The sequence below is a fragment of the Equus caballus genome, chromosome 21 (genome assembly GCF_041296265.1).
Source record: "Equus caballus isolate H_3958 breed thoroughbred chromosome 21, TB-T2T, whole genome shotgun sequence".
NCBI lineage: Eukaryota > Metazoa > Chordata > Mammalia > Perissodactyla > Equidae > Equus > Equus caballus.
Window position 1 is genome coordinate 29,948,468 of NC_091704.1, and position 25,219 is coordinate 29,973,686.

The 25,219-nt window shown below is 40.9% G+C and overlaps 1 long non-coding RNA gene across 1 annotated transcript; it reads right to left on the reverse strand.

Annotated features, from left to right (window-relative positions):
- On the reverse strand, nt 1-24,146 carry LOC111769747 (uncharacterized). Its single transcript, XR_002802555.2, has 3 exons — nt 24,048-24,146; nt 1,538-1,572; nt 1-820 (listed from the first exon to the last, which is right to left on the reverse strand). It is a non-coding gene; the product is annotated as an uncharacterized lncRNA (long non-coding RNA).
- Nucleotides 24,147-25,219: the final 1,073 nt, after the last annotated feature.

A 25,219-nucleotide genomic window follows, 5' to 3' on the forward strand; every position in this document is an offset into this window, starting at 1 on the left:
TGTATGATTCCATTGATGTGAAATTTTAGAACAGGCCAGACTAATCTATCATGAGACAAAGCAGACCAGTGGCTGCCTTAGGGCAAAAGTGGATGATGTTTACTGCAAAAGGCTCCTGGGAGCTTCTGGCAGTGACGGAAATATTCAGTATCTTGACTGGGGTGATGGTTAAATGGGTGCAAACATTTGTCAAAATCCATTAAACTTAGAATAGGTGCATCTTATTTTCTGTAAATTATACCCCAATAATCTGACCTTTTTTTTTTTTAAAGACATTGCACGTGCTCCACTTTCTCTCTTCTGCCTTGCTGCAAGCTGGAGTGTGGAGGAGGTAGGGATAAGCCAGCTTCACGCATGGCAGAACAACAAGGAGCAGGAACCTGGACCCCAGAAGCCCAGAGTCCCTGATGGCTAGACAATTGATCCCTGGAGAGAAATAAGTCCCTGTCTTGTTTGAGTCACTGCACTTTTGAAACATTAGCTAAAGCAGCTTAGCCTGAGCCCCAACTAACACAATTACATATAATTGAGTATTTTTATCAATCACTTTCATGTGTAATAGGCTCATCCATTCCAAATAGGCTATGAATTCTTCATAAGGCAGGCCTAGAGAAAAATGAATCTTATTCTCCAAATCACTCAGGACACACAGGCGCATCAATCTGAGCCACACCCCATGCTCTGCTCTATCACGCACAGTGCCTCGTCTAATTGAAGCCTGCGGAGGTGGCCAACACATTTTGGCAGGCTGATTCGTGCCTTCTCTGCCCCAGGAATATTCAACAATTAAGCAAACATACTGGAGTCATTTCATGATCTCCTGTGAAAAGAAAAAGGAGAAATTTTTTTAAGAACCAACAGTACAAATAGATAGTTAAAAACACAATAAGAACCGGATGAATTCTTAAGAATGATTAATAATAATATTGAAAAGTTCACAGAGTCCATATGGCACCAAAATAATCAACCAGTTTAAAAGAAAAATGTAATTGTTTGGATTATCAAAACACTACCTACACACACACACACACACACACACACACACACATTGCTTTCAAATTTTAATTCATTTCACTGATATCGCATAAACAAACACCCCTATACCATTCTTCCCCCTCACCACTAGAATCTAAATTCACTTATACTTGGGAAAGTTAAAAAAAATAAGGATGATAGGGGTTCCTTCAAGTGGCTAGGTGGTAACAGTAGTTTTAGTGCAATTTATTCCTCCAACAAAAGTACGATGAAATGAAGGAAGAGTGGGTGCACATTAGTATTATAAATTGATGACTGGATCCTTTTTCACATTAAGCACCTACTGTGTGCAGGTCCTCATACAAAATTCTAAACAAAGATAGGTAGGCTAAACCCACCCTTTATAAATAATATTCCTGTTAGTCCTTGCTCAACTTTTGTAGAAGAAAGAGGGGATTGTTAATTTTTTTACTTCTTAAAAAATTGGTGAATTGAAATTTCAGGGCTCAGAGATTCCTATTTTCTCAGAAGATGCTAGTCTAAGTCCCTCTGTGGCACTCACCATCATTTCCGGAGTTTGAGGCTCCTATGTATAACCTATTAAATGAATGAAGGAATAGAATTAGTTGAAAAGCCATGAATCCCCATAGGACATTTGAAATCATTAGATATTTCACCAGAAACTTTTTCACTAGCTTTTTCACTTAACAGAATTCACTTTAGAAAGCAGAGCACTTTCTATTTTAGTCCTATCAAATTTTGTTTTAAAAATTTCCACTTCTAAATATTTAACATGTTTAGCTTTTACTTCACCAAAAAATTCTTACAACTAATAAATTGATTCAATAAATGTGCAGGATACAAAATCAATAACAAAAATATGTTGCATTTCTATTCACTAATAACAAACTATCAGAAAGAGAAATTAAGAAAACTACCCTATTTATAATTGCATCAAAAAGAATGAAATCCCTAGGAATAAATTTAACCAAGGAGGTGAAAGACCTGTAGACTGAAAACTATAAAATACTGATGAAAGACATGGAAGAAGACACAAATAAATGGAAAGATATTCCAAACTGAAGGACTAAAAGAATTAATGTCACTAAAATGTCCATACTACCCAAAGAAATCTACAGATTTGATGCAATCCCTATCAAAATTCCAATGGCATTTTTCACAGGAATAGAGCAAACAATCCTAAAATGTGTACGGAACCACAGAAGACCTCAAATAGCCAAAGCAATCTTGAGAAAGAAGAACAAAGCTGGAGGCATCTCACACTCCCTGATTTCAAACTATATTACAAACCTATAGTAATCAAAACAGTATGGTATTGGCATAAAAACAGACACATAGATCAGTGGAACAGAACAGAGAGCCCAGAAATAAACCAATGCATATAGGGTCAATTTGACAAAGGAGCCAAGAATATACAATGGGATAAGGACGGTCTCTTCAATAAACAGTGTTGGGAAAATAGATAACCATATGCAAAAGAATGGAACAAGGCCACTATGTTTCATCAAACACAAAAATTAACTCAAATGGATTAAAAACTTGAATGTAAGACCTAAAACCATAAAACTCCTAGAAGAAAACATAGGTAGAAATCTCCTTGACATTGTTCTTCGTGATGACTTTTTTAATCTGACACCAAAAGCAAAAGCAACAAAAGCAAAAATAAACAAGTGGGACTACATCAAACTAAAAAGCTTCAGCACAGCCAAGGAAACCATTAACAAAACGAAAATGTAAGCTACTGAATGGGAGAAAATACTTGTGAATCATATATCTGATAAGGGGTTAATATTCAAAATACATAAAGAACTCATACAATTCAATAAGAACAACAAAAAACAACCTGATTGAAAATGGGCAGAGAATCTAAATAAACATTTTTCCAAAGAAGGCATACAACAGCCAACAGGTACATGAAAAAATACTCAACATCACTAATTATCAGCAAAATGCAAATCAAAACCACAATAGGATATCACTTTACACTTGGTAGAACAGCTATTATCAAAAAGACAAGAAATAACAAGTGTTGGTGAGGTGTGGAGAAAAGGGAACACTTGTGCACTGTTGGTGGCAATGTAAATTGGTGCAGCCACTACGGCAAACAATATGGAGGTTCCTCAAAAAATTAAAAATAGAACTTCCACAGGATCCAGCAATTCCACTTAGGGGTATTTATTCAAAGAAAATGAAAACACTAATTCGAAAAGATACATGTACTCTCATATTTGTTGCAGCATTATTTATAATACACAAGACATGGAAACAATCTGAGTGTCCACCGATGGGTGAATGGATAAAGAAAATGTGGTATATATGATATATATACAATATAACGTTATTCATCTATTAAAAAAATAAGGGAACTCCTACCATTTGCAACAACATGGATGGACTTTAAGGGCATTATGCTAAGTAAAATAAGTCAGATAGAGAAAGACACAAATATTGTATAATCTCACTAATATGTGGAATCTACAAAAAAAGAAAACAAGGCCATAGGTACTGAGAACAGATTGGTGGTTGCTTGGTGGGGGCAGGGGGTGAGCAAAATGGGTGAAGGGGGTCAAAAGGTGCAAACTTCCAGCTATAAAACAAATAAGTCCTGGGGATGTAATGGACAGCACGGTGACTATGGTTAACAACACCATATTGCATATTTGAGAGTTGCTAAGTGTGTAGACCTTAAAAGTTCTCATCATAAAAAGAAAATTTTGTAACAATGCATAGTGACACATGTTAACTAGACTTATTGTGGTGATCGTTTCACAGTATATACAAATAAATCATTGCGTTGTACGCTGGATACTAATATAATGTTATATGTCAATTATATCTGAATAAAAAAAGAAGAAACTTGAAATTCAAAAAAATAATAAAATTTTTAACTTTTAAAAAGGCAAAAATAAGCAAAAATTAAGAATTCATTGATAGGATACAGTCATTCTTATTCCTCCCTTCCGTCTGAATGAAATGCCTACATTACTCATTATTAGCCAACTTGGAATGAAGGAACCAAAACTGAACATGCAACCTTCCAGTTCTTAAGAGAGACTGCTGTCTTTAGTCTCATTTCTTCATTTTATCTCTGAGAACTTAAAGAAATCCATATTGTATTAAGTCACAGGTATTAAGAAAGACCTTTGCTGTCTTACAGACACTTTGTGCTTACAGAAGTAGTTTTCTGCAATGCAGTCCATCTATTTATAATATGAAACATAAGACAGTTAATGTAATTCCTACATAACCACTAGCAAGGTTTCACTCTGGTGTCATCTTTAGGAAACAGGAGGAAACCCTCATACACACATAAACACACACACATCTCCATCTTCTTGCTAGATTTTCCTCTCAGATTGATTAGAGTGATGGCACTGACAAGGTACCAAACTCCTAGCTAAGAGATTTCTTTGGGGTCATAAATTGATAACTCCCCTAGAGTCCAATCATCAGCGTGGCTCCTATCCTTTCCTTCCCATGCCCCTTTGGGATGGCATATCTTTTTCTCTGAGTAGACACAGCTAAAGAGGGAACGTCCTCTCTTTGACACACACTTTCACCCTTCTGCCTACCCCTTCATGTGTTACCCCTCAGTTACAACTCCAAGGGAAGAGAAATTATTCATCTAATCCATCTGAGCCCAGGACTTAGATTGGACAAAGGCACAGGGAGCGATTGTGACTTGAAAGCAGGAGCCCTTGAATGTTCTTCCTGCCTCCATGTGGAACGCTGACCAAGGCTGGGCTCCAGGGCTCACCTCCTCAGTCACAACTAGTTAGCTCACCTGCTGACTCTTGCTCTCTTTCCATCTCACTGCACATCTATCACTCCTTCCCTTCCACCTCATCTGCTCATGATAACAGGGCTTTTATATGCAAGAGCAATCAAGTAGGAAACCTCACTTAGGCCTAGAGCCTAAACTATTTTCCAATACAACTCTTATAAAATGAGATTATTGGATGCTTATCAAATATTAATAAAGTAGTGTATTAGCCAGCGTTCTCCAGAGAAACTGAACCAACAGGATATAGATACGTACATACATACACACATACATATAAGAGAAGATTCATTACAGGAATTGGGTCACACTATAACGAAGGCCGAGAAATCCTAGGATCTGCCATCTGCAATCTAGAGAAACAAGAAACCCAGTGAAGTAATTCAGTCCAAGTCTGAAGGCCTGAGAATCAGGGGGCTGATAGCATAAGTCCTGGGCTGAGTCTGAAAGCCCAAGACCCAGCAGCACCAATGTCCAAGGGCAGGAGAAGATGGATGTCTCAAGTCAAATAGAGAACAAATTCACCCTTCCTCCACCTTTTTGTTCTCTTCAGGCCCTCAGTGATCTGGATGACGCCCCCACATTGGTGAGGGTGATCTTTACTCAGTCTACCAATTCAAATGCTAATAATCTCTTCCAGAGCCATCCTCACAGACACACCCAGAAATAATTTTTTACCAGCTAACTGGGCATCCCTTAGCCCAGCCAAGTTAGCGCATAAAATTAACCATCACATGCAGTATTTAGTTTCCCATTTGCCTATTGTTTCCTACTGTGTGCTTCCTCAATAGGGATCTCTCAAGGAAGGAAACGGAGTTATAAGGAGTCCCAAATGCTACCCTGAACCTCCAAGAGGCATCATGAATGTCCCCTCCCTGTCATCCTGCATTGACTAGACTGCAACGTGATACTCAAAACAACCGTGGTGTCGTTATGTGCACAATACTCTCTAATTCTCAATTTTCACATACAACACTGTGAGGTTAGTACAACAGAGATTATCAACTCTGTTTATAAGAACAGTTCTAAGGTTAAGAAGAATTAATTGGCTCATACAATGAATTTATAGAAGGGCCAAGACAAGAGCTGAGATCTCTAACTCATAGGTCAGGACATTTCCTGCATGGACTACCACAGTCTCTCAAGGTTCACTTGCTTCTAAAAGCGAGTAATGGAACTATCTTCAGGAAACAGATACAAGGGGGGGATGTTGTGAGTATTTGGATATAAGCGAGGGTACAAGTGTGTATCTGTGTGCACGCCTATGTTGGCAAAGGACCAGAATATAAAAGGGATGTATACATCCTTTGACAATTTTAGTGGGTCTTATTATTTTTGCAAATTATTCCAAGGCTAAACTTGTCCATTTCCCTGCCTCTTGGAAATTTGCACAATAGCAAGAGTCCTCATAATCTCTTTCTGTTGAGTGTTCTCAGTTTAACACAGGGAATCCCACCAGATTCCCCCTCCCACAGGAAGTAATCGAGAATATTACGACATGTAGTCATATGATTTCACGTCCTTCTTCTTTTCTTCTGTGAATAGACAACATAATTCGAAGGAAAAAGGTTTCGTTACTAGTAGTATAAAAGTTCACTTGCTGATATTTTCTCTTCCTGGCACTTTTTATCTACCAAGTACTACTTTTAAATTGGAATTGTACAATTAAACTAGAGCATGCCCAGAACAAATAAAAAACTGAGAAGAGGGGCCACCCACTTAGTGGTTAAGTCCAGTGTGTTCCGCTGCCACAGCCCAGGTTCACAGGTTTGGATCCCAGGCACGGACCTATACCGTTCATCAAGCCATGCTGTGGTGGCAAGCCACATACAAAATAGAGGAAGATTGACACAGATGTTAGCTCAGGTCTAATCTTCCTCAAGCCAAAAAAAAAAAAGAGGAAGATTTGCAACAGGTGTTAGCTCAGAGTGAATCTTCCTCACCAAAAAAAGAAGGAAAGTGAGAAGATAAATGAAGGTCATCAAGCAACTTTGTCAGGATAAATAAACAAATCAGCCCAAGGATGGTTGGCTTAGAGATCTAGCTAACACTTCAGGACAAAAGCAATAACCATGGTTATTAACAGTAACAGTCTACACACAAAGTACAGCCAGACTGTAGATATGGAGCAAAGGGACAATAACAAAAACATCAAACAGACTTAGCAGGTAATGGAGTTTCAACAGCTAGAGCGAAACCAAATCACTCTCCCAGTTTATTCCCATAGAGAGACTTTGTTTGCCAAGTTCCCAGCGTGACAAATGCTGCCAGGGATCTCCAAAATGAGCAGACCAGTATGAGTGTTGACTGACTTGTTAGGTGTGGAGCAGCTGTCAGACACAGCTCTAATGCACAGGGTATGTGTTCCATTTGCTCATGGTTGTCATTTGGCTAAAGGATCTAACCAAATTTGCATATGCTGGAGTCTTAAGTAGTGTTCTCAGCAAACATCTGGATGTATAGTTAGAGTTGTAAAATGAATTTCACGGCATTTCCGTGAATTATGTATATCACTGCATCTGTTCATCAGTTGCGAAGCTCAGTTGCTCACAGGATGAAAAGCGGTCTCAGTCCCGAGACCTTTGCCAAACAGCATAACCTTGAGGTAAATTGAGTCCTCCATCTGTTAAATGATGACAACAATGTTACTTTACCCAGCTTGATTTTGTTCTGAAGCTTAACCAATTCATCTGTTGGTTTTTTCCCCATCAAATCCTTATGGAGCACCCACTAGTTTTCTGGCCACTGTTTGAGGGCTTGGGGAGGAGGGGGAACGGGATACAGCAGCAAACAAATAGACAAATATCCCTGCCCCATAGCGCTTACATTCAGGAGTGGGGGAGGTGTGGGGGGAGAAGACCTAACAATAAACAAATAAACAAGAAAAATGTGTAATATGTGCAAATGTAAAAAATGCTATGGAAAAACTAACGTCTGGAAGGGAGATAGGGAGTGTCAGGGTGACGCTGGTTTTCTGTTTTAAATGGAAGGATCAGGGAAGTCCTCACTGCTAAGGTGCCAAAACGATTGGAAATATTTCATCGTTTGTATCTTCCCAAAGGATGGAAAATACTCATTTAAGTCAAGAGAGTTCATTTTAGGAGGAAAAAGGCAGCCTACCCTTCATTGTGACCACCCTGTTTCAATCCTCTTCTGAAATGAATCATAATGAATTATCCGAATGCTCGTGAGTCAGTACTATAAGTTGTTCAGGATTAATCAAAATTTTTGTCCTGGGATCTTATTAGTTTTCCACTAGGGGAGTAATGAAAGGCCCATCTTTGAAGAGAGACCATAGAACTGAAATTTGGGGCTGTGAGGGTCCAATCTCCACTCTGCCTATAAATTCTTTTGTACACAAATTGCTGTTTTGTTTATTTGTTTTAATAGACCTCAGAACATTGGAGAAGTGAAGTATATGAAACGAAAATCATAAAATAAATTAGAAAGGGAAAAGAACTTTTCAGTACAACTTCTAATGGAAAAACTCTAAAAAGAGATTTGGGGAATGAAAGTGAAGTAATTTGTCAAGTGAGGAATGAGAAGCAAATCAAAACATTCGGAAGAGAGTGCACACTGGGCAGGAGTATGAGGAATGGGTGAAGATTAAAAAGAAATGCGATTTCCTTGACTGGAGCCAAAATACTGAAAAGGTTATTTGTAGATGATGAAAGAAAGAACGTAAACCAGAGCCAACTGAAGGATCAACTTGAGGATGGGAAAACTTCATATCTGATCTGAAACTTCAAGGAAAAAGGCGGCTAAATTACCCTAACTCTATAAAAGAAATCATGTGGTTAAAGCAACAGTCAAGAAAGAGAATTTGAGAAGTAAATTCGGAGAGGAAAGAGCAAAGTTCTTCAGGGTCAAAGATAACACCAACAGGACTGAGGAGATAACATCAAGATAAATTCTAAGGCTGATCTGTTATGCTTTTCTGTACTTTCCAGAACTGGTATTTAGTATTTTTATAATCAGAAATAAAATGTAAGTAAATATGAATATAGTCTGAATGAAAGACTACAATGCCAGAAGAAAAGAGAAAGCTAGAACTAAGAAGCCAAATAAAGCCATTGCCCCAAGGTCAGTGGTCTGATGACCATCTATTTCTATTAGAAATGTTTTGTGTAAAGGAAGCTTGTGACTTCATAAAACATTCAGACAGAGCCCCCTCTGCAGGTTGCTTCATTTGTTATAGATGTTTCTGCAGAGCAGAGGACTTGTTCAATCATAAGGGGCATAGAGCAATAGAGAGGGTCACGCAAGACAAGAATCCAAACCAGCAGCAGGACTACAGCCAAAAGAGGGTCATTACCCTAACCATTCCAGCAAGAAAGCTTTCGGCAATATCCCAGGAAGAAGAGATTGGTAGCTCACACTGGAATGACACTTTGAATCTGTGGTTTTAAAAATCTGGGCTAGAGAACTCTTCCAACAAAACCTCATCACAGCCCCCATATAAACAGATAAAAGAGGGTTTAGCTCAACTGTGCTGGAAAAGGCTAGAAGTCCACCTTCTCAGAGTCTCCCCCAGCCCCTGAAGTGCTCCTCTGGGGCACCTCTGTGGAGTCCCTAAGCTCAGTGAAACATGGCTTGGAAACTATTGGCTGTAAATCATATTAACACGTTAGGTGTTTAATTTACTCTACGGAGGAGTACCCATAAATATACATATATTTACATAAATAGACAAAAATATATTCATACCTTTAATGTATAAAAATGAATTTACGTTAACTTTTCAACAAGGCTGATCTCTCTCTGTCCAACTTTAGGGTCAGTGTCTTGATGGGTACACCAAGCTACGGGGTCATACTGAACAGGCTGCCTAACGGTCCAGCTCCATGAGAGTCAACTAAATGACACTCATCCTCTGCGTAAAGGGAGAGCACATTCAAGGACAGTCTGTGAAATCCAATGACAAGGTCATCTGAAAGTCTGAGAATGGCGTTTAGAAAGTGAAAGAAGCAGAAGTAGGACAAAAAAGGGCCAAAGTAAATCTAAAACTAGACACAGTCTTTTGCCTAAGTACACTCTACATTAATCGTTTATTGTTCTCTGGATTGTTGGGGGTTTCTTTATTTAGCTAATTTGCTTTTGCATTTTTTTGCCCCGATATTTTCCATTTACACATCTTTATCAAACAATCCACAGTGACATCTACATATGTGATTTTCTCTGAATTGCTGAAGAACGCAGCCCACTGATGTGTCAGAGACAGAGGTCTATTGAGATTACTATGAAAAGGCGTTGTGGAGGGTGATAAATGGTCCACATCGGACTCTAAGATAAATAAGCCCCAAAGTCCCAACTCTAACTCAACAGTAACGCATAAGGGAAATGAAATCACAGCTATTTATCCATTTTATTTGACATTTTTTATGGGTTAAGAAAAATAAGAAGAGCAGTCTTAGATCAGTACTTTCCATGAAGACAAGTTCAGGAAAAAAAAAATGAGCTGGTTTATGAGTTGACTCTTAGAACAAATGGAAAAATTCAATGCGTGCATTCACCCATTTAGACTTCTAAATAAGAACTGTGTGAGAAGGCCGAGAGTTCTTCAGGAGGCTCTAGAGAACCTGGGGGAAGTGCCTCTCCAGCCCTCTCTCACCCTCACGTCCTCTCAACAGCAAATGGGGCTGTCTTCTTTCACCATCTAGTTGCTGAGGCCCAAAAACAAAGACATACGAGCCAGGGTTCTCTGAATTTTTAAGGAACTGGAAACAGAGCGGGGTGAGGGTTGGGAGAAGGAACCGCTCTTTCGCTTTCTAATGAAAATCCCTCTGAGGGAGGAAATTCCCTGTCCATTCAAATTAAAACCAGAAATCAGAGATTACATTTTTGAAAAAATTGTCTTCAGGTACTATGAAATGGAAGATCATTTTCAATTTTTCTAGGAGCCAGCTTCACCAGCTGCTTAAGCCCTTTGTAGTTCAGAGGTTTTTCAGGCAATTGCTGGCTGCCAGCCAAGCACAGAAATGACAAAAACCCATTTTTAATAAAGGCCGCCATGTTGATATCCTCTGGAGAACTCAAAAGAGAGAGCAAAAAGGTGTCCGTGGGATTCCACTCAGCAGAGGTAGGTTTGGCTGGAACGATACATTTCAAAGAGTTTTATGATCCAGTTACAAAAAAGCAGCATTGGGAGGAGCTGCTGTCTGGGTTCTGAATGAGCACTAATAACACGCCTAGTTGGGGGTTTGGGGAAGGGAGTCCACCGCAGTGGAGTGTGGAGATAAAAAATGGAACAACACACTTTAGCTAAACAAATTGTTACTGTGCCTGTTACATGCCGCTTCTCCTGGGGCCCTTGAGTAAGTCTCAGGAAGAGTCTAAAGGGAAAATACGACGTCTTTGTTTCTCCAGAAGAAAGAAATATCTGATTTCTTCCTTTAAAGCCTCCAAGTGAAAATAGGAAAAATGAAATTTTAAGTCTCAGTAAGTTTTCCTCTAACATCTCTTGTGTTGCCTTGAAACTTTGTAGTTCCGTTTAGACTTAACAGTCTAAATTTTTCAAGGATTTCTGCCGAGCTTTTGTTCAAAGCAGCAGCACAAGGTCGTCTAGGGAGAAAGAGGTGGGGAGGAAAGATCCAAAAATAGAAAAATCCTTATCATCTCATCTCACGAATTCTGCACCAATTAAAGCATCTTCCCTAGCCCGCTTACCTCCATATTAATCAGATTTCAAAAGCTCTATATTGAATACACTTAAAGGGAATGGGAAAAGGAAAATCCATCAAAACTATCTTGAGACAAAGGAGTGTTTTTCTAGAGCTTGATACAATGCCCCTCCTTGACCGAATTTTAGTCAGGCGCCTCTGAGCCACCCTTTTTGACTAGGCCCCATCCCTGGGCATGTCTTCTAGAGCCCAGTTTTAGCAAGAATCCTGCTAAATCCATTTAGAGAGAATCTCTGCCCAGACTCCTCATTGTCCACCCTTGGCACTGTAGGGGAGGAAGACAATTCCTCTACCCTCTAGGTCCTTCTGGCTGGCCTAAGAATTATATTGACATGAGACAGAATAACGGGAAAATCAAACAAAGTTTAATAACATGTATACATGGGAGAAACCCAGGAAAGCTGAGTAATTTGTCAGAATGGCTGAAGCCACCACCTTAAATACCATCTTCAGCTAAAGACAAAGGAGGATGTTGGGGGTAGTGGTTTGGGACTTCAAAGGGGAGGAAGTGGGGCTGGCTCCACATGGCCAAGTGGTTAAGTTCGTGTGCTCCACTTAGGCAGCCTAGGGTTCACCAGTTTGGATCCTTGGTGCAGACCTAGCACCACTCATCAAGCCATGCCGTGGCAGCATCCCACAGAGAAGAACTAGAAGGACTTACAACTAGGATATACAACTACGTGCTGGGGCTTTGGGGAGAAAAAAAAACGAAAGAGGAAGATTGGCAACAGATGTTAGCTCAGGGCCAATCTTCCTCACCAAAAAAAAAGTAAGGGGGAGGAAGGCAATTTACATGGATGTGGAAATGCAAATGTTTGTTAAATAAGTGTTTGCTGGGCCACTTATAGGCAATGTGATCAGAGGGACAGAATTTTGATAAAAATGAACATGTGGGTGTCTTTCTATCACATCTATTTTACATTATACTATAGTTATCTTATGGTATTAGGTCCTTCCTGGAACAGGCCTTCTATCTTAAATTCTTTTAGACAGTTAGAGGGAAGGTCAAACTTTCTTTCAGAGTCTTTTGTTCTTAAAAATAATTAAGGCAGGGGCCGGCTCTGTGGTCGAGTGGTTAAGTTCGCACACTCCACTGCAGCGGCCCAGGGTTCGGATCCTGGGTGCGGACATGTCACCTCTCGTCAGGCCATGTTGAGGCAGCGTCCCACATCCCACACCTAGAAGGACCTGCAACTAAGATATACAACTGTGTACGGGGGGGTTTGGGGACATAAAGCAGAAAAAAAAAATAATCAAGGCGAAGAGACACATTTCGGGGTGGCCAATTCTGATCCCCCACAGTATCTGTTCTTCAGCAAGAATCCTGTTAAGTCAGTTTAGCCAGAACTCCCCTCGCCTTATTCCTGGTGCATCCTCTTAGTCATTGTCCATCCACTGACCCCAACCCTTCTCCTTGGCGATGAATTCCAACTTGCCCAGGCTGTATCCGCAATTGAGCCCATATGAGAGATCTATACTGAGGTTTCTTTTCACTTATTGCAATAGTCCTGAATAAAATCTGTTTTTACTGCTTTAACTGCTGTCCAGCTCTGGCTTTATTTAACAAGCTTATCCCTTCCATCAGGCTTGTACATAGGAACCTTGACTGTCTTACATGGACAAGGCTGTTTGTTTATTCACAAAATGGCAAGAATTTTGCTTCAAACAGATGGTTTGACAGAGATCCGACAGAGAATGGTTTTATTTATTGAGAATTCACAGAATCTGATTCTGAGTTCCACAGAATCAATTAATTGTTTCGTCTCAGTTTTATAGAGCAATCATGGGCTCCCTGACACTGTACTTGATAGAGGTGCTGTGGGATGAGAGCAAATTGGTAAGAACCCCTTAATGCCAGGAGTCTCCCAGACTCTGTGAAGGGGCCCCTTGCTCCTCAAGCCCTGACATTTTTCTCCCTAAGAAATCTAAATTTAGCACTCTTGTGGCTTTCTTTCCCCATAGCTAGATCTTAGAGTGGAATGCTAACCAATCTGTCAAATCACTACATACAAAAATCTTCCAGGGTCCTCATTTTACAGATGTGGCAACTGACACTCCCAAACATTTATATACTGCTCCCGACACTCGGTAACATCTCCCAGAGAAGTGATGCACTGCATGTGCAAACAAGCAAAGTTCCCAACGGATAAAACAAAGGAAAGAGTTTAATTTCAAAATATGTTCACATAATAGGCCCTTCTAATGAAAGAAAATAGGTCAATGAATTATTTTGCACCATAGAGACGAAAAGAAAACCAAGTTATCTGATTAAAATCTATCTACTTTCAATTGGTTTAACTCCACAGTTAAAAATCCATCTTCTTTATCAAAAAGGACAGTCTTCATGGGGGCTGGCCCGGTGGGATAGTGGTTAGGTTCATATACTCCGCTTTGGCAGCCCAGAGTTTTCAGGTTCAGATCCCGGGCACAGACCTACGCACTGCTCATCAAGCCATGCTGTGGTAGGCATCCCACATATAAAGTAGAGGAATATGGGCACAGGTGTTAGCCCAGGGCCACTCTTCCTCAGCAAAAAGGAGGAGGTTTGGTGGTAGATGTTAGCTCAGGGCTAATCTTCCTCAAAAGAAAAGAACAATCTTTGAAGTCTAAAAAAGAGAATAATTATGATTAATAGGGAATTGAGAGAAGACAGGTTCAGGAAATAGTTAAGAAAGCAGGGTGTCAGATCCAGACAAATGACATCTTAGAATAACAATAGAGCTCAATTTGCTGAGGGCCCACTACGTGGCAGGCACTAAGTCCTTTACAAGGGTTAACGTGTTTAATCTTCACAACAACTTATCTGATAAGTACTATTATTAAGCATATTTCACAGACAAGGAATCCAAGTTCAGAGAAGTAAATAAGTTGCCAGAAGTTTCGCAGCCAGGATTCTTGCCCAGGCAGGTTAACTGCACTCCTCTCCACTATATTATACTGAGTTCCGAAGGAACCCGTAGATATGATAACTAAGACACTAATCTCAGGGGTGAGGGGAATACATAAGGTTGGGATAAGGGTCAAAAGACTTGAAAAGGTCAAAGGTTCTGATTTTCAAAAACAGACAAAAGAAGATTATGAAAAAGATATCCCCGTAATTCTGACATCAAACCCCAGGTAGTGCACATCTAAACAGACAGGTTATGAACTTAGCGAAGAAAGTGGTAGGTACTAAGTACCAGCCCAGGCTCATTAAGGGCAAGTCATACCTTCTGATAGGGTCACTAAAATGGCAGGCCAGGGAAATTCTGGAGACAAAGGACATCTGGGATCAACAACACATTGGCAATATCTGTCTTAATATTCTTAAAATCGTAATGGATAAATGTGCTTAGTTGAAAAAATATTCCTAAAGAGAGTTGGCTAGTACAGGTCCATCAAATAAGAAGGAGGTCTTGAGTGGTACAAAGCTCTCACTTAGTCCTCTTGAGCTTCTATCAGCGTTTAGGGTGAAATATACCTTTCAAACACAAAGATATCATGAAGTTTGGAGGTATCACAAGTAGAAAGATTAAGAGAATAACATTTGAAAATAATTGTTGATAGGCTGGAACAATGGATCCAAACTCACAAAATAAAATTTAATGGAACAAATGAAAAATATTACTCCTAAGTTCAAAAAAAAATCATTTCCAAAATAAAGAATTGCCTTGAAAACAGTTCATGTGAAAAAGACTTCAGGGCTTGCGTGGATGATGAGCTCAAAATAGGCCCTCAGCATGAGCCTGCTGCCAAAAGAGCTAACGCAGTCTTAGGCTGCATTTAAAAAATGTATCTGCCATTCCCCTGAGTTCTGATCACATCCAGGACTGGATTTACTGTGATCTAAAACCCATTGGAGATGTGCATTGGAGAGGATCCAAGAGGGGAGCAACAAGTATTGTGAAGGGTCTAGAAACCACATTAAGAAGCATAGTTGATAGGACTTGTGATTCCACATGTCCAAAACTCAACTTGCGATTCTCCCATCACCCCATCTGTTTCTCTTCCAGTAGGTCTACCCATCCTTCCTCCCAACCTGGAAACCTAGATATCACCCCCTAACCACCCACCCCACTAGTGACAATTGATCCCTTAATCCTGTCAATTTCTATAATAAATCCATTCTTTTCTCTCCATCCACCCTGACTTATTTGGTTTTCAACGTCCATTGCTTGGACTATTATAAAAGCCTTCCAACTGTCTCCTTGTTTGTCTTGTGTCCCTTTAACCCACCTTCATCACTATAAACAGAGTAATTTTATAAAAAGTCAAATACAAATTTGTTCCTCTGCTTTAAACCTATTGTCTATAAAGTCCAAACTCCCTAGCATGGCCTCCAAGGCCCTCTACCATCTGGATCTTTTTCCCCTTGGCCAAACTCACCACTTCTTGATTCTCTCCATATACTTTATACTCCAAACACACCAAATTCATTGCACTTCCCATGGATGGAATCAGATCTGTAAATCAGTCCTACCATGAGAGGAGTGAGTCTGGAGTGTGGGGTGCAGGCCACATGGGTAAAGCCTGAGCCCACAGCTCCTAGGAGTATCCTCCTGTGTGGCCATGAAAATATGCCACTCAGATCTTCTGCTACAGGGAGCATAATTGACTGAGTCCCCTGCTGCTGCTCCTCCAAATCCACTACCTCATTCACGCAGAGGCCACAGTCCCTGAGAGCTGCTCTCCATCTGAGCAGGGCAAGTGTACAAGGGCAGACCCATCCCAAAGGGATGCAGCACTCCTCTAATGGGCAACTTTGGCTTGAGGTCTGAAACTTTCTGGGAACTGTGCTACAGTGGGAGAATCTTCCTACCCAATCATCTTACCTCCCCTGCTGCCCTTCACAGGTAGAAGAGCTGCAAGGTGGTCTGGAGGCTCCTACTGCCTGCTTCTGCTCCCTCTCCCAAGCAATTTTTTGCATATTTAGTAACATCTTGACATCCACTTCTTGGCAGACAGAACAAACACACCTTCTGTGCGTGTCTCATAGTTTTACCTTTCCTGAATTTTATTTAGTGTCTTTTCATCAAAGCCTTATCAATACATTACCATCATGTCAACATATTACCTTAAAAATTATTGAAAAGTACCTCTTTTTAAAGAATGTACTCAGGAGGAAAAACTGTTCTCTTTCCCATTTATGGATTTGAACATCACGCTTTGTTACATCTCCGTGCTCTTTTTTCTACCTAAAATACCTTTATTCTGTTTGTCCTCCTATAGACTCCTACTCGTCCTTCAAGACCCAGCCCCAGAGTCCTCTCCTTTGTGAAGACGTCCTTGATACACCTATGACTATGTGATTAGTCTTTCTATTGGGGCAGTTCCTATTACATTCTCTATGATTATGCTGTCTTTCTTAGTCAACACTAAACCTTAACCTATTCCTTGGAATATAGCAGGGCTCAAAATTTTAATTGAAATAAACAACAGTTATTTAATCTGCAAATGATAAGACTTAATGAGGACACAACTACCTGCAAATATTTGAGGCCTTGTCACCAGGCACTCACATCAGGTGTTCTCAGACACTCTCAATGAGTACTTTGGGATGGTATGAAAGCAAAACCTGGAGCGGAAGCCTCCGCTAAAAAAAAGAAAATCAAAGGATCAAATATAACTGATTAGTCTCCGCCTCCAACATGAAATTACTGTGGTCTGAAAGTGTTTTTACTCCACAAGGCACAGCAACAGTATAGGCATGCTCTGATCTAGCAATCAGGTTTTAGAAGACAGATAAGTAACAGAACTCTTTTTCATTGGCTACCTGTAGCAACAGTGCATGAAGGTAGCACTTTCGTTTCTTGAGGCAATCTTAGAAACATGGTTTACAAGGATCATTTCTCTCCTGATAGAATAAATTCCAATTTCAGCATTCTTCTCTCTGATGCTAACCCTAGGCCCAGCATGGACCATTCCTTAAACTTAAATTCATAATATATAAAGCAACAGAAACCAATCTTAATCCTCTGCTCAAAGTTTCTAAGAAAATGCCATAACTGGCTCATCAAAATATTTTCTCAGGTGAAAGTTTCTTGTTTTGGGGAGCAGCATTCTCTTCTGCTTGATTTCTGTTTTGATAGAGCTCTTGTGGGAATTTCTTTATTCTCACTAGTAACAACCCTTTCCTACATACCTGCACGTGTTTCCTACTCCTAGGCAAATTGAAGCTCAATTAGGAACAAGTTCTGCAGCCTCTCTACCATAATGTCTCCCCAATTTTATAACATCCCCGTTACACACAGAACACCATGTTGGGACAGGAAGTGCCTGCTCTACACTCCACAGCCACCGGTAACTACCTTTCATCGCCCTGTGCTTGTGTGGTTGTTTTATTGATGTTTTCTCCCACACGTCCCATAAGGTTAGGTAGAGTTTCTGTCTGTTTTGCTCAATTCCTAGCACCATAATAGGCTCTCAGTAAATATTTATAGAGTGAGTGAAAGTCCTTGAGAAGAAAAACATTGTAACTCTCCAAACTGAGATAGGAAATGAAACATGAGAGTCTATGAACTCAGAGGCGAACCATGTCCCATCCTATTTCTTCTACAGCAACATTGACATCATCATTTTGAGGGAACGAGGAGGTAGAGCAAGAACAAAACTCAAACATAGATAACGTAGCAGGCTACATAAGGGCCTCCAAAATAGCCAGGCCCTAATCCCTGGGACCTGGGACTGTTACCTTATGCGGCAAAATGGACTTTGCAGATGTGATGAAGTCAAGGATCTTCAGATGGAGACATTATCCTGGATGACCTAGGGGCCCGAAATGCAACACAAGGGTCCTCATAAGAGGGAAGCAGAGGGAGATCTGACACAGAGACAGAAGAGAGAGGTGACATGACGACAAAGCAGAGAGAGATTTGGAGATGCTACATTGATGGTTTTGAAGACGGAAGAAGGGGCCATAAGCCAAATAATGTGAGAATAAAGCTCTAAAAGCTACAAAAGGCAGGGAAATGAATTCTCCCCTAGAGCGTGCCAAGGGAGTGTGACCCAGACAACCCTTGGTTTTAGTCCAGTGAAACTGATTTTGGACTTCTGACCTCCAGAACTGTAAGAGAATAAATGTGTGTTGTTTTAAGCCACCGAGTTTGCAGTAATTTGTTACAGGAGCCATAGGGAACTAACATAGATAAAGGACCATCTCTTGGCACAATCTGTAACATTGGTAATCATGAATATCTAGCAAGGCTTACGATGTAGCAAGCTCTAAGTCCCTTGGTGTATTGGTTCTTGTGAACCGCGTATATAGCATCTATGAGGGAAGTACTATTAAGAGCCTCAATTTATAGGTATAAAACCCATGTCACACAATGAGCACAGTACAGAGCTGGAATTGGAAGCAAAGCAGCCCACAGTCTAGAGTTTGTTCACTTGACTTCTATTCTTTAATGTCTACCGTTCACGCGTCTCTTTTGTATTCTGATATGTTTGGGGGATGAGGCGATGTGATGGGCCACCCAGAAACTACACCGTTACACCGATACATTTTGTCTGTTACCATTATATCATTGACTTCAAAGGGTCGTTTCAAATATTTCCTGCTTAACAGCTGGAAAAACTGAGTCATCAAGAGATTAAGGGTACTCAACAAGCCTGTGGCAGCACTGGGAACAGAGCCACTGCTGAATGGCTGGCTCCACTTAAGCAATTACATCATATTTAACATGCTTTCAACTCTTCAAAGCACCTTCACACCTTTTATCTCTTCTGAGTCTCATAACAATTCTGCAAGGTGAGTAAAACAAGTATTATGACTTTCATTTTAAAGAGAAAGCAACCAAAATACAAAGGTAGAGCAAAGTTCATACATTCACTCTGCTAGTTTGTATGTTACCAAGAATAGAGCTCAGGTCTCTTGTCTTCAGCCCTGAGCTCTCTCACTCATCCACACTCAGCCATCTCATAAATGGTCTAGCACCGTTTTCTGGGATATTCTATAAATGATTTCAGAAATAAGACTTACCACTGGAACAGGTCCTATGTAGACCTGTGATATCCAACGTGGTAGCCAATAGCCACTAGCTACATGTGACTATTGAGCACTTAAAATGTGGCTAGCCCAAGTTGAGATGTGTTGTAAGTGTAAAATGCACACTAGATTTTGAAGGCTTATTATGCAAAAAAATAAAATAAAGTATCTCGGGGCCAGCCCGGTGGCGCAGTGGTTGAGTTCGCACGTTCTGCTTCGGCAGCCCAAGGTTTGCCAGTTCGGATCAGTTTGCCAATTTGGAAGCAATTAAGATGCCCATTAGTAAACTAACTGATAAATAAACTGTGGTACATCCAGACAATGGAATATTATTCAATGCTACAAAGAACTGAGCTATCAAGCCATGAAAAGACATGGAAGATCCTTAAATGCATATTACTAAGTGAAAGAAGCTGATGTGAAAAGGTTACATATTATATGATTCCAACTATATGACATTCTGGAAAAGGCAAAACTGTGGAGATAGTAAAAGGGTCGGGGGTTAGGAAAGAGAGAGGGATAAATAAGTAGAGCACAGAGGATTTGTAGGGCAGGGAAACTATTCTGTATGACACTATGATGGTGGCTACATGTCATGACTCATTTGTCAAAACCCCTAGGATGTACACCATCAAGGGTGAACCTAATGTAAACTATGGATTTCGGGTGATACTGTTGTGTCAATGTAGGTTCACTGATTGTAACAAATGCACCACTCTGGTGGGGGATGTTGATAGTGGAGTAGGCTGTGTGTATGGGCATATGTGGGGGCAGGGAATATATGGGAAATCTCCATACTCTTTGCTTAATTTTGCTATGAATCTAAATCTGCTCTAAAAACTTGTCTATTAAAAAAAATTACAATAAAAAAAAAAGAAAGAGAAGACAGGTTATGATGGTTAATTCTATGTATCAACTTGCCTGGACCACGAAGTGCCCAGATATTTGGTCAAATACTATTTTGCGTGCGTCTGTGAGGGTGTATTTGGATAAGGTTAACATTTGAATTGGTAGACTCAGTAAAGTAGATTGTCCTCCCTAATATGGGAAGCCCTCATCCCATCAGCTGAAGGCCTGAATGGAATAAAGAGGCTGAACTTCCCGCAAATAAGGGGGACTCCTCCCACCTGACTCCTGGAGCCGGGACACTGGTCTCTTCTAGCCTTTGAACTCAGACTGAAACATTAGCTTTTCTCGGGTCTTGCCAACTACAGATCTAGGGACTTGTCAGCCTCCACAACCATGTGAGCCAATTCCTTACAATACATAATTCCTTATAATAGATCCTATTGGTTCTGTTTCTCTAAAGAACCCTGAATAATACACAGGTCTATAAGAATTGCCCTACAAGATACTTCATTAAATGAAAAAAAAATTTTTAAAGAGTCATACGGGTAAAAAGAAAGAAAGTAAAAGAAAAGAAACCAAAACAACAAAAATAAAAACAAGACCTTTATCCATACAGTCTTGTTTGTATACAGAATATCTCTAGAAAATAGAACAAGAACCAGGTAACCGTGATGACCTCAAGAGTGGGAAATTAGGGGCCTGAGCAAAGAGGTGAGTGGAATACACAGTTTTCACATATGCCTTTGGTAGCCTTTAGTTATTTTTCTTTGAACACGTGTTTTCTATTTAAATAAATACACTTGGAATGAGAAGTTTAAATGCCTTGACTAAAAATCCCTGTCAAGAAACTTAAGAACAGTCAGTTTAAGGAAGACTCTTCAGCTTGTGAACTTGAACAGGGAGTAGCCGGCCAGAGTTTTGTAGCATGAAATGATATTTTGCTGCCTCAAACAATGGACTTAAGGCTCACTCCATGTCTGAAAGGACATCAGCAGGGACAGACCCTGAGGACCAAAGGAAGGACACTATGCCCACACCTCCTTCGCAGAATCACACTCTAACCAGGCTCACCCCTGCCCTTCTCTATAGGAAGGTGGATGGCAGCGGGGCAAACCCCAGAGCTAAGCTGTAGACAGGCCCATGAACCCCTTCTCCCTCCCCTTGGGCAAAAGTGACATGAGTCCCCAGGTGGGGAGCCCCAGACGCAGGGCTCCTCTCCTCCCCGACACGTATGCCAGTGACAGCAAGGGATCTCTGACAGCTGACGCAGGATCAACTAAGAACCCTACGAGGCTGGTGGCCAATTGGGAACCCAAACAACTGAAGGGTGAGGATCCAGGCAGGGCAGCCTGTTTTCACAATATGAACCAGGTACTAACTATGGTACCAAAAACCTTTCCTTGCTCGTACAAAGTTTTCAAAATGAACTGGTTATCAGAAGAATCTAGCTCAGTGACACAGTTTTACAAAACATACCGTCACACACCAGTTTACCTCCCGATGAGACATTTTCTCCTTTCCATAGACAGGGAAGGACAGTGTTGACACCTATGCCCTTGATTCACGAACACGCATGCTAAGTCGTTCAGAGTGATTCGCTACCACCCCCTGGACATGTCTCATCTGCCATCGACAGTGTTCAGTAGACATTCAGGAACTGTAATCACAACAGTAGAGGTTGGAATACATGCTGAGCAATCCCTCAGGTCCTCTATAATTTCAAGAGAAAAATCCCTGTTTTTCTTGGAGGGAAGAGGGTAAAGCATTGTTTGTAATGCTTTCATCACACGGACACAGTTTAGGAGTCGCTTACTAGCTATTTGCCTGTAGACTTGTAACCTAATGGCTCTCAATTTATTTCCTTGTCTGCAAAGTGAGAATAATGATGCCTTTCTCGCGGAATAGTGATAAGGACCAAAAGAGATAACATATGGGAAAGCACTTAGTACTCTGTCAGTCACTGGATTTAATTTCCTCTCCTGAGAAGAGGAGTGCAGATACTTGTACAGCATTCTGCACACAGAAAATAAGTGACACCTTCTCAATCCACTAGTAGCCTTACAAGCTTTTCACGTTGTCTCCATATTTCACCTGAAATTTTGACCCATGCATTTCTTTTGATGTCATCTGGAAACTAACAGAACAGAGGACCACTAGGTACCTTGCATGCTGGATGTCCAATCTCCAGTTTCCAGGACATGTTTCAGCAAAGGAGAGCCTCTGTAATAAAGGCCATGCCCAGGTAGTGGCCCAGCTCTTCATACGCTTTGACTCTTTTAATTCTCTCAACAACCCTGTCGTAGGTCCTGTTATTTTCCACCATTTTGCTGATGGGGAAGTTGAAGCACAGAGAGGTTAATTTGCCCCAGGTCACCCAACCAATATGGCGGACCTGGGATTAACAAAATCCCTGTGCTTAATCACTAGCTTAATCTGTCCTCAAGAGACCGACGCCCTGCCAGCCTGACGGCAGGAAGAGGAAGAGGCCAGAGTTTGAGGTCAGGAAGGAAACACAAACCCTTATCTTCTCCTCAAGCCCGCCTTCAATGTAAGGTTATCTTTTAATTCCACGTCTGCCCAATTCTCTAATCTGTTAGTTCTATTCTCCCTGAATCTTTGATCCCTTAATTTAAATTAGGGTTCTATTTTTAGATGTTTGACCTGGGTCTTCTTTTCCCAGATTTTCTCTCCACTTCTGCCTCTTGACCCTTGCTTTTCCCAGCTCGCTGTTCTCCATTCACCTTCCAAGCTCCCGACTCTTAATTCTGCTCGAGTTTAGTGGGTCTATTCACTCTCCCCCAGTTCACCTCTGGATTCTCGACCTTCCTAACTTTCTCCCTTCAGTCCCTCTGCCTAGAATACCCTTCCTCCTCTCCACCTCTCAACACCCACGTGCCGTTCAAAATATAGGTGAGTCCCGCCCCTGCATGAAGACTTCCTCTCATGATCACTCCTGCAAGGAGAGATGTCGCCTCTCTGGATTTCTATGGTCTGCTTGTGACAACCTTCGGCAAGCATTCATTGAGTCTCTTCAATATTTTGAAATATCCCATCTCACCTAACACAATGCTTATATACGTTAGAAGCCTGATGGGCTGTGGCTAATACTGATGTTCTAATCAAGCCCGCCAGCTATGCCAGCCATATACACTCTGTCTCCATGTGGGTCAATTAAAGGCCCACTGTAAAATTCACATTCATAAAACCCATGTCTACACACGATCATTCTTGTTGCCAGCAAAAAGCAATACAACTACATTTTGCAAGCAATTGAGAAAGAGAGCTATTCCTCACACAGAGACAGAAGAGAAGAAAATATTCAGTATGAGGAGGAGGAGAAGGGAGAATGGCGATGAGGCAACAAACGGCAAGGGGAAAAGCTGGAGAGCTGAATTTGGGTCAGTCTTAAAACAAAGAGACAATCCCCATGCCAAAGCCTATTCTAAAGGAGAAGAGAGGTTCAAGACAAATTCTGTGGATGCACTGAAAAAGCATGTCAATGAATTCAATATTATTTAAACTCCTGCCGCATGTTATGAGACAGTTACAGAATCACACCCATTTTTCATTGGCTTTTATTTACTTTCTGATTCACAAATATATATTTGTACAGCTCTGAGGGAAAAAAAAGAAGCCACGGTTTTGTCTATATTATTTTGTTTGTTTTTGCTAATCATATTTAACTAAGAGGAGTTTTCGTTTTTAAATAAAAATAAGTCAAAATAGAATTTGAAGCCAAGTGCCGCTTTCCAAATTCACCAGACCATTGCTAACTCACCGAAGTCAGGAAGCAATAATAATTCTTTCTCTTCAGAGAGCGCCTTTTCTCCCCAGGAAACTTCAAAGCTCTCGGCTGACTGACGCTGGGGCTCTGCAGCTGCCAGGAAAGAAATGTGGCTCCACTTACCTCAAAGGGAGTGTCAGAAGCACATGGGGGACCAGCTGACCACAGCAGTGTGCCCCCCCACCACACGCACCTCCGCCTCCGCTTTCTCAGAGACCACATCCAGTGCTCTGACTTGGGGGCAAGAAAATAGAAGAGGCCAGGGTAGCACCAAGATACTCACAGCCCTCACCCACCCAGACTAGTGTCCTAAGGACAGGATGACCAGATGCAATGTTGTGAGTCAGGAAACCATGTCAGTTGTCAGAATGAATGGTACTAAACAGGCAAAATCATGTAGCTCTTCACTGGTGGAAAAATTGTCTGAGCCAATCCTACTTATGTTCCTGCAAGAACACAGTCTTCGTATAAATAGGAAAAAAAACCCAAAACCCTATGAACTCTGGTATCTCCTGGCATGCACATCTTCTCATACTCAACCCTGTCCCCTTAGATAAAGCAAAGCATTGCTTACTGAACACCTAATACACGTGAGTCATTCCAGTTTTATTGTGGTGAATCCTTGCAGCCATCCTGAGAGGGCGGCAATATTATCCATATTTTATAAGTGATAACATTAAGGTTCAAAAAGATTTAGTTTTTTTAAAGGCAATGCTAGGGTCTGGCCCAGTGCCATAGTGGTTAAGTTCGTGCGCTGCGCTTTGGCAGCCCAGGGTTCACCAGTTTAGATCCCAGTACAGACCTAGCACCGCTCACTAAGCCATGCTGTGGCAGGCGTCCCACACATAAAGTAGAGGAAGATGGGCATAGATGTTAACTCAGCACCAATCTTCCTCAAAAAGGAAAGAAAAGAAAAAGTCAATGCTAGCTACCTAAGGAGGAAATGTTTCTAATAGTTCTCAACAATCAGTTTGGCCTGGGAGAAATAACTTCACAGCTGCTCAATATGGTGATGCCACAAGGACAATCTCCACCTTGCAGACCCAGGTCAGTTTGATTTCAACTCAATTATCAGCAATGTATCTTTGTCCAGCTCCATGATTCCCATAAACATCCAGTTTTTTGGGTGCAAATGAATGGATACAGCCAGACTATCATCCAGACTC